The following is an 11,563-nucleotide window of genomic DNA, read 5'->3' as shown; positions in this document are numbered from 1 at the left end:
TCATCTGACAAACTTTACTGCATCCAGGAGAGAGGGAGGGGCTGTAAAAGACTTAATAAAATCCTTATGTGAAAAGCATTAAAGAAAGATGCAGCTGGAGCTTATCGGGATCAGGGTCAGAATGGGGCCTCTGAAATAAGCCATTCAGAACCCAAGTCTACATTTAATTGTGTTTGAATAAAATATAGTCATGCTCTCCACTACCCATTCCCACACAGTTAGCCAGTTGACTTTGTGCGACTGTCACAATTCTCAAAAAACACAAACTGGAGCAGGAATGGCTTCCTGATGTCTGATATCCTTCATTAACTCACATGGCCTCACATTCCAGTCAAAAGAAAGTTTTGAATGCATTCCGGATTGTTCTATTCAAATCAGCCATCAACTGAAAAACACGAGGCATTATTTTGACACAAAGCAGACATGGGACATTATCTCAAACCTGTAGAGACCCTTTGAAATACCTCTGTTACAGGCATAGAAGATCAAATATCTGATAAATAGGTAAGATAAACCTGGACAGCACCTGTTCCTCAGTCTCAGTAACCTCCTCACCCCTTAAAACTTTGCAGCTCTGGGAAAGTGGCCCATAATGCCTCTGATAAGGGAGTGTTTCTGTGTGGCCAGTCCTAATGAGTATGTCCAGGCTTTCGCCAAGCCCAAAGCAGAAAAATATGTTCACAACAACCTCAGGCAGTGAAAACTCTACGGTGCCAGTCGAGGAGGAGATAAGCAGTGTAATATCTATGCAGACATTTCAGGCAACACCAGATTAGAAAGAATAATAATGATTTGGGCAGTATTCAAATACCAGTTTCCACCGTATGGGACTAATTTAGTCTGACAGTAAAAGAGTGTTTTTATAAGATTGTATAAGATTATTTAGACAGTAAAACAAAGACTTTTTTAGGCAGTAGAGATTTGTGTAGGCAGCATAGAGCTATTCCAGTCAGTACAATGTTGTTTGGATAATATGATGCTGTTTCAGCAATATAGGGCTCTTTATGGGGCAATTTAAGCAACATAATGCTGGTTATAGGCATTTTAGGCAGTTTATGGTTGTTTACACAGTATATAACCATTTGAAGCAGTGCAGAGCAATATATCTCGGAAGAGGTGTTTGGATTCAGAAGTTATTTTCCAGTTAAGAATGCATACCTCATCCTATTCAGAGACACAAAACAAGAATTGCAGGACAGACTATTTTAAGCAACCAAGGACTGTTTTACGAATCATATGACTATTCATGCAGTAAAAAGCAGTTTTACAAAATATTACATTAGTTGTATGTGGCAGAACTGCTTTAGCCATCAATATACAGGGGGCCATATGGTGCTTCTCTACCTGCTGGGCATAGGACGAGTCCCAGCCTGGCTGCACAGACGATGGTGTCACAATAAAACTGGTGATGCAGAGGTACTGGTGATGCATGTACAGATATACATACTGCAGACTACCCAGGCGCACACACACCTGCCAAGCACCCAAATGACCACCCCCTTCTCCCTCTCTCCCCTTTGCTGCCTGTGTGCATTCTCACTGCCTGTGACCTCACAGCACAGAAACAATGATTGCAGATAAGGCCGAGGCACCAGAAGCTCTTGTGCCGGAGCACAGAGGCCAACCTGTCCTCCATTTCTGAGCACTGCACAGGGAGCAGCTAGCTGGCCTGACTGAGAGCCTTTTTAAAGGACACGGAGGGATGCCATCTGTTCCTCAATCCACAGATTCTCTGATTCCCAGGCGGGCCTCGGGAAGCAGGGATCACACAGTAGTGTTCCCATCCCAGCCTGACAGACTCACACAGAGCAGGGACAAAGTATGAGCCATTACAGGGCTGTCAGCCCCTCTCTCAGACACTGTACAAACACCACACACACTCTCTACAGTATACTCCATACAGGCAGCATATACACACCTTATACACATACGCACAAAAATACAGCAACTGTACATTGTTCACACATCATTCAAACACCATGTACACACCCAATACATGCATCCATCCATCCATTATCTAACCCGCTTATTCCTGGTCGCAGGGAGTGCTGTTACCCTATTGGGCGAGAGGCAGGAATACACCCAGGACAGGTCGCCAGTCCATTGCAGGGCACACACACCATTCACTCACACACTCATGCCTAGGGGCAATTTAGACTCTCCAATTAACCTAACCTGCGTGTATTTGGGCTATGGGAGGAAACCCACTCAGACATGGGGAGAACATGCAAACTCATTTATATGCAATTTATATATTGTACACACATCCTCAAGACACCTTATACATATACAGACAAACATATGCGCTTACACACAAAAAAGCACACACAAACAAACTCATTCATTTGTTGTTTGGTTATATGGGTTTCCTTTTCTATGAAGAAGTTCAACACATTTTCTGACCTCAAAAATCAAGGCTGTTGAAAGTGAGCAAGTCAAAAATGAAGCATGTACAAGGAAATGTATGTGTATACATGTAGACATGAGTGTTAGGATATGCTCATGAGTGAGTTAAGGTGTCCATAGACCAACCTAGTGACTCTGGACTAGCCAGGAAAGATCATCTTGGGAACCCATTACAATACTTTAAAATACCAGATACACTACATCAAGTCTTCTCCTGAATATACTCCGAATGGAGAGAACAAAATAAACACTACTGAAGGCAATTTAACATTAAACTTTAACTGAATTAAAAATAATATTTCAACATCAATGTAAAAGTTTGTATTTCATAATCTACAATTAAGACATATTGCTAGCAGGGCAGGAAATGTGGTAGTGGAAATCTTTTTGGGCAGAGAGAAATTCCTTGGAATGAACAGTAGCATCAAGTAATGAAATATGGTTTGATTTTTAATATAATGGTATAATTTAAAGTAGGAGTCTGCTCTTGTTTATATGTGAGCTTTTCTGTATGAGCCATGCAAATTTAGGTTGATTGCTTTATAGTGGAGGTCATATTTGCTTCCCTTCATTTTTGGGTAATGAATGGTGAAAGCACAGTTTGTGCACTCTCCACTGCAGTGCTTTCTTCCCATGGAAACTCAAATGATCCTTAAGTCGCACTCTTCTGCTCTCTGATTGGCTCAGTGGTGAAAGGGGCTTGTTACTGAACTTTTTAGCCGGTAGGCAAATGGAGTGTAAAGTCAAACTTACCCATATGGTACAGAGGCTTAATGAAACGCAGTATCCGAGTGCTAGTGCAGGAGCTGGAGGCAGAAGAGACGCTTTAGCCAATGAGAGGCCCCGATTGTAAAGCGTGGGAAAGGCATGACCACTTTCTAGACAACGTCCTGTTGAAAAAACTGTCTGCTTGACACTGGATGAGTAAATAAACTGTGGCAACGAAGTTACTGTCATATGATATGCCTGTGCCTCTCTTAATAAAATTAGGCCGGCAAGCCTGGAAGATATCAAACACACTGTAAACCCTCAAGTTTTCTCCCCCTCCCTCTCCGCCAGACTCTGTGCGTGACTCAATTATGCTCCTTTCCACAGTTCAGACACCTTGTGGACTCTTCCCTCCCCGTAATACACGCAACCAGAAGAATCAACAAGACTAATTCCTGGAGAAAATGTCCAATACAGCAGTCTTCATTGACAATTTTTGTAATAAAAAATGTGTAATACGTCAAAATATAAAGCATTAGAAGAAAAAGATTAATAAGCATGTTGGGTCATTCTCTCAACGCAATCGGCCATTTTTCCTTACAATCATATGTAAACACGAATATCTAGCTGGATGAATCATGATGCAAGTTTGTACCAAGAACGAAATAATGGCCTGTATGAAGGCTTGTGAATATGCTGTAGAGTGTCATTTTTTCTCATAAGTCCTGTTTAGGTGCCCTTTAAGGAGGAGCTTGCACAGAAATAATTTGTGTGTTCAAAAAAGTTTAAATATGTGAAAAAGTGCTTTCTTTGGATACAACCCATGCATTTCTGCAAATTGTATTTAATTGCCTTTGATACAGCTGACTGAGACACCTACGCCCTGCTCACTCTAGAGGGGCCTCACCTCTGCCCCCCTCCACCCCCCACCCCCTTCCAAAATTCCTCAGTAGCCTGTAGTGGCTGCCTCCTGTAAAGGAAAGCAGGAGGGGCCCCTGCATGCATCTGTGCGGAGGGGCCACATTCTCCTCGTCCCGGCAGCAGAAACGTGAGCGGGGATGGAAGAGGCGCACTGCACCACGCTGACTCACAGCGAGACAGGAAGTCTCAGATGGATCCACCCTTCCTTCCTGCTCCCAGAGCCAAGCAGAGCTGCCCCGGCACAGACATGAAACAGAGCATGCAGCACAGAAAAAAAAAAACACAGCATGGCAGACAGCATGGTGAAGCAGATAGTACACAGGGCAACGGCACGGCGCGAGGACAGCGCTGTGCTGAGAGTCAGCGCAGGTACCTCCCAGCACAGCACAAAACCACATATCTGTCCGGTATGCTAGCCCAGAGCTGAGAATAAGCACAGCTCAGTGTATTAATGCACAAAGTACTGCCACACACAGCACAAGGAAAGGGAGCTTAAAAGTCCAGATTGCACAGCAATGGGATGAAAGAAACAAAGAATGAAGGAATGCAGGAGCACAGTGGCATCCGTATACGAAAGTTAACACAGAGCACAGGGAAATATATGAGCATGGAGCTCAGGAGTCATGCAGGGCTACAAAGGGCTGTGTGGACAGTGTGAACAGGGAGGTACAGGGCAGCGTAGTGCAGAACACAGCAGTGCACAGCACTGAGTGGCACAAGGTCATGTTGGTAACAGGAAGTGAGCAGGGCAGGGAAGTACAGCACAGTGCAAGAGTGGGGCATTTGGCTGCCAGCGGGCTGCCTTTTACACGGTTTCACAGGGCATTATTGTCAAGCCTCACCAATGCAGGGTGAAAAATCCCACGCAACATGTAATGTCAGTCTAACCTGCTTGGTTGTTCATCATGATGATAGAACTTTTTAGATGTGGGGGAGGGTTTAAAACTTAAAAACCAGATGCAATTTCCAGGTCAAGACAAAGTTAAAGACTGACAACCGACTGGAGACTGCTCGAGTTATAAAAAAATAAAAAAGGGGCTCTTCCTCTTCCTATTCTTATCAAGGAAATAAACCAGGTTTTTAAACTCAATTCTGAATTACACACAAGGCCTGAAGGAAATTATTACTGTGGTCTCCTGCATGACCTGCAAAATGGCTGAAAACAAAAGACCTTCTGTCCCAACCACAGCTTTTACTGCAGAGAACATCTAAGCAACTCAAAACAGAGAAAAACAGCAAAACTCACAAATACACACAACACAGAGCTTTGGACTGGGAAGCAAAACAAGCTCCTGGACACAATGTGGTTCTGTCAGTAAACCTGCATTTTGGTTTCAAATTTGAACTTTCTCTCCAGAGGGGAAGGAATGGACTTGCGGTGCTGCCACATCAGGGGGCAGCTCACCAGCAGGGAAGATGGAGGGGAGGCTTTCTGACAAGAAGAAACAGAGGTCATGAGATGCACATGTCACCTCTAGGGCAGTGTTGAGGCAGAGTCCTTTCCAGTAAAAACTACATGTTAAGCTCTTTGTCCCTTTCTTCAGTTGAGTGAAGAGTACCCATAGATCACTGTGCACCACAGTTCATTCCCTGGTTATGCAAAGTGTTTGGACCCAGAGGGGTCCAATAGTCAAGAGGCCCAACACAAATTCCTGAGCTCTGATTGGATGTGTTCGGTCTTGCAGGTCAATACGTCAGCACTTGGGTCAGCCGGTCTTATACAGAAGATTTTATTTTTAAGATGAAAACTGCCAAAAGGATGGCACTTTCTTATTCCCAGAAATTATCAGTAAGAGCTGAGAGAGCACGCATAAAGACACTCACACTGAGACATTATCCAGAATTTCACTACGCCCTGCCAGGAAGCTTTTATGTAAATGCCATACCCGAGGTACAGTACCTGTGCTTGCCCCCAAGGTCAGGGTTCTGCAGCACAGACATTCAGACATTCAGTGTGCCTTTAACGAGGCCAATCGGTTCATCCACACAGAACAATGCAGGCGACAACAATAACACCGCTATGGGTTGGTGACGAGGGCACCAAGCTCCTACGTGAAAAGCTGAACACCATTGATGTGAAATGAATACATTGGTGCTGATGACTTTATACTTCTATCAGAAGCATACAGAGAAATGGAGGATACAGCATGTGGACGGGATCATCAAGCTGGGTCATCTGTGTTATCAGGCAGTCATTATACACAAGAAGGAACATGCATTACCATCAATTACCACACTGCAATGAAGGCAGGAGTGCTCGAGGTCTGTTTCCTGCATTCTATAAAGCATTTCAGTGGCGAGAACACAGTTACACAGTTTCTCTCTCTCTCGCTCTCTCTCGCTCTCTCTCGCTCTCTCGCTCTCTCTCTCAGCATATTAATGCTGAATAACCTTTGGATGAATCACATTTCTGTAGGCACAAACAATGGGAAATATGCATAAAACCTCTGTCATTACTTCTCCATTTCAGAGCAATGCCAGGAGACAGAAAGGTAGAGGAGAAAAGACGTTTTTTTGAGAAAATACATTTTTCGCCACATACCCAGTCTAAGGTAATATTTTGTCGGACCCATGACAAAGAAAACATGGCTCCTTTATACTTCATATCAAGAAACAGCAGCTAATCTTAAATATCTTAGAAGTACATGTTCTTTTTTTGCATTTCCTTTGTTACTTCCTCTTCATGGCTTAAAATAGTGATCTCAGGAATCACATAAAATAGGCACTTTATCTTAAAGACTTTCATAAAACACACATAAGACAATGGCCTTCTCAACAGCATAGGAGCACAGGCATGAACAAATATAGTGGTTCACACAAAAACAGATCAACCAAGTGCATCCTCTTCACAGTTCTACAAGTGTAGTTGAACAAGTGCAGCAGACAAACACATTAAGTATCTCAGGGTAATTTTCCCTCTTGAACAGTTACTCTCAAATACAAACAAATATATTTTGCCATGGGTCACAAGTGTACCATTATACAAGGAAAAAAGGACATCTGCACTTTTTCTCTTCATTAAGAAACATGCATTGCTTATCAGTTCAAACCAAAATTATTTCTAGATTCTTTCCTCTATATATTTACCAGATTCATATATTAATCTGTGAGCAATTTAGATTTTGGTGATGACATCACCAGGTATGGTGGGGAGAGCAGGAGTTATATTTTTATTTTTTTGGAGGGTATGGTTCCATATTTAGATCTCTTCTGCTTGATCAACATTTGGGGATAAGTTGGCAGTCCCTCAAAGATGGAGCCTGGATCTAGACCAGCAGTTTGCAAATCAAACACCACTAGTTTCATCCCCCTACCCCCCTCTTAGTCATATGTCCAACCTGCTCAGCCTTGCTAAAAATAACCCACAGAGTGCACTGAAATGCTGGCACCCATTATCAAAACAAGAGGTGAGATTGATTTATATGAAGCTCAAATTTTACAATCATCAAATATCTATTAACATATTACAAAACATCTATCACTGCAGGGAAAATTACAATTTCAATTAAATGGACAAAAAGCAAAACATCTGGAATTTTGAACATGTCATGACATGTAACTCAGATGGGTGGGGCTCTGTATTTGATGCAGCAGCAATGCCATGGTGAAGCCAGGAAGTCACGTGACCAACCCCCCACCACATGACAGCCAGGTTAGCTGCTCAGCCTGGTGGGACTTCCTGCCAACACAACTCCAGATGACAGTTGGAGGACTATAACATTCCATTCTGCTTCGCCCCAAGACTGCTCCCTGACACACGTAAACGCACTCGCACACGCGTGTGCGTGCAGGGGTGGATGCTGTCACTCATGTGTCCCACCTTGTTTCGCTTATCCCCTCTCTCAAACCCACCAAGGGCAAGACCAGTTTTTTCTGCAATAAAGCAGAAAGTTTGCACAGCACTGGGAATTGAAATAAACACAAATCATTCCTGAGGCTGCATTCTTTAAGCCCCAGAGCCTCTGTGTGTGTGTGTGTGTGTGTGTGTGATAGCACTAAAGCTGCAGTAAAACAGATGGCCAACACAAGCTACGCTGTTGTTCCCTGGACTCATCTCATGGAGGAACGTGACGCGAGGTTCCAGTGGCCCCTCCTGGGGAACTCGGAGATGCTGGGCAGGGCAGTGCTCGCTGTGGGTCGAGGAGCTGTTGATCTAGCACTGACCACGGCACACACAGGCCCTCTCTGTGCTTTCACCCAGGCTAAGCAAGCAGGAAGCAAACCCTAGCCCACTTTTTCCCCCGGCAAAAACTTTGCTCAAAAGAGCCGCAGTTAGCAAAAATCCTCCTCTAAATGCCTGAGGTCTCCCCTTAAAGTTTAATCTCATTATGTAAAAAAGGGGGCAAACAGCTTTGAAAGGGAATTACTCTCAACAAGTTAAGACAAATGCATTCATTTAAAATGCTATACTTAAAGATTTATTTTAAGTATTTTCCAAAAAAATTGAGATTATTAAGGGATCATTAAGGGTTAGTTCCCCAGACATGGATTAAGACTAAAACCTTTTTCAAAGGAATTTCACTTTACTTAATCTTTCTTTTAGTCTAGGACTAGGCTTGAATCTAGTCTGGGAAACTGGCCCTAAGAGTAATCTAATTTTGAGACTTGCTTCTAAATAAAGTTCAAATCAAACAGCTAATATGATTTTTATTTTTCACAAAGGCCTATTTATAAGCGCTGCTCACTCTGAGATTACCTCTAAAACCTGGCTATGGGTTGCTGTGGCTATCAAATGGGAAGCCGTTGCTCCCGAAGTCAGTATTTGGTTTTCATGGTCTGACCTAAGGCTGCTGCATGGAGCCACCTCCTTGTTAGCCGGTTAATGGGAAAAGCCTATTTGATTTGGGCCACCTGTGCCCAATCAGCCACTGTGTGTATAAACTGGCCTTTTTGTTAAGCCCATTGGGGGAAGCTGGGAATGGTAAGGTGAGGAGCTCAAGGTCGTGGTAATTTGGGTTTTCTGGTCCCCTGAAAAATCTTTGCATAAAGATTAGCATCAGAATGTGTGCCATCTACAAAATTGTAGTCCAGTTAAAGTAATTTCCTTTAAATTCCTCCGTTTCTCCACCTTTTTTTTGTTTGAGACTTATTTCTGTGAATAACTCAGACCACAATTCAACCAGAACAGCACCACCTGAGTTGAAGCTGCCATGTCTGGATTAAACCGACATTACGGGGTAAGCAGAGCATAAGCGAGTGTGCCTCTGGTGTGGGGCACACTCACAAGCCCAATACAGGTCCAGAGATAGACTACACGCTAGAGCCAGAGCTCTGCTCCAAAGGGCCAAGGGCTCCATTCCCACACAAAAGCTTCCTGTTTTACCTCAACGGATCAGCAACCTATCCAGCTCTATAAACGGAATACAGAATATGTACGATATAAAATACAAGCGCTTTTCACATAAGCAATACTGACATTAACATAAATACAAAATTATTAACATAACTACACAACATTGAGAGCCACTAAACCGGAGTCAAATTCCTTGCATGTGTAAACACACTTGGCAAATAAAGACGATTCTGATTCTGAACGCTCCTGCGAACAGAGTCCATGTCCTATTAGGGTTCTAGTAATAACGGTTCACCACTCAAATCAGTCTAGTTAGCGACAGCCGTGCAGACGCAGCAAATTCACAGCTGACAGCGCTCTGCGAGGTGTCCATCTTGTTGCAGGGCTGGGGCCCGTACTGTGTTTAGACAAGCCCCACTCAGTGCTGAGATCTGTGGATCAGACAAGCCCAGACAGACCAGTGTGAGGCATGACAAAAATGACAGGAATTCTAGGGTATTCCCGACATGGTCACCAACTTCTCCAGAGCGGAGCGCTCCCTCTCTCGCCTCCAAGTGCTCACTCTCACTCTCCTCCCGCTGGCCAGACCAGCAGATCTAGGTCCTTTCACAGATCAAACACAAGGAAGCAAGAGATTTAAAAGGGCAGTTTAAAGGGAGCGGAATAACTGTCTCTACGTGCAGCTTAACATTAGGCTCAGACATGCCCTACATCGGGGCCATCACTGTTCACAACTGTCGTCATGGCGACATTTTTCTACTTAATGACAGCTCAACAATTCCTCGTTCAAAAACAAGTCAACTTTCGCTTTAACTAACTTGACATACGACGCTCACAACAACAGACCCTCTGTCGAACAGCGTGGAGGGAAAACCCATTCCTGACAACTCGGAATCAGCAGAAATCAAAACAAGAAAGCAGGGCTTCTCTGTTGAGCACTGATTTGCCAATGTGTTCACATCAGCTAAAGAAGGGAAAGTCAGTCAGAGGAAAGAATGAAAGCCAGAACTAGAGATAGGCAAGAAACAAAAAAAGGCATGTGGTGGTTTAGAATACACCCATCCTTAAACAAATGCACAGGTAATTCTACAGGATAAAATGACAGAAATGTCTGCAAAAAAAAAAAAAAAAACAGGCATACAGAAATGGAGTCAGAGGAACATAAAAGACAAAGAGAGACATAATGAAGATAGGAAAATCTAGCTAGTTCCTTGATTAGAACATGAATTTAAACCATCAGTACAAGCAGTGAGACGCCCACACAATCTCAGTCCCCATTTGATCATGGTCAAAACTAAACGGAACCAAAGACCACAAAAGCTCTTCACAAGTGAACGGCTTGTGTTAAGTGGGACTTCAAAATGCCAGAGGACACATTTGCCTGCTGCACACAGTTCAGGGGCAGCAGCTTCACAAACCCAACTCCATCAATATTCGCCATGCTCAGAGGCCTTACATTTTCACACACTTGTATGTTAGCCTATGTAGCCTGTGTGCGCATGTGCCATAAGTACATATTCACTTGTATACACACCCCCACACAGATACACACAAGTGTAAACCTTCAATGCCTTATATGCAGGTGCTTTCAATACAACTGTCCATTCTGATGATAAGCACCTTATTATTGCTTGTTCTCCCTCCGATTCAAAATATAGGACTATAGACCTACTTTTTCCATTAAGATTTTGTTCTACTATAATAATATTAAACTCCCCCATATACATATATACTGGTAATTGTACTGTACTTTTGCAGATATTCCACAGGAATCTTTGAAAGCCTCCAAATTGCATTTATCTTGAATAAACTGAAAGTTACATTTTAAGAATACAAGTTTTTCAGTTTTCTTTTAAAATAATCACTGAAGTGTTGTGCATCGGCCAGAACAACAAAGTTGTGAACATTAAACTAGAGTTGTAGAACCCGACCAAATCTCTGAACACACCAAACAGAACAATAAACAAGAGTAACATGACTGCTAGGTTTGAGAAGCAATATACATCATAAACATGAAGCACTGCAACAACGTCAAATTTATTTTCTGACCCCAACACCACTAGCCTCTGGATGAACTGACTGGAAGCAATTGCACAACTGTCAGAACATTGTGATTAGGGTGATGTTTGGTAACAAATGAAGGAACTGAGAGTTGCGTTCAAACCCGAAAAAAACAGGAACTGCTTTGCACATATGCAGTTCTCAATTCCAGAGAAAGTTCTCATCACTGCACAC

Source organism: Anguilla rostrata, chromosome 12, assembly GCF_018555375.3.
Source record: "Anguilla rostrata isolate EN2019 chromosome 12, ASM1855537v3, whole genome shotgun sequence".
Taxonomy (NCBI): Eukaryota; Metazoa; Chordata; class Actinopteri; order Anguilliformes; family Anguillidae; genus Anguilla; species Anguilla rostrata.
The sequence above is the reverse complement of the archived record's forward strand: the minus strand, read 5'-3'. Positions refer to the sequence as shown.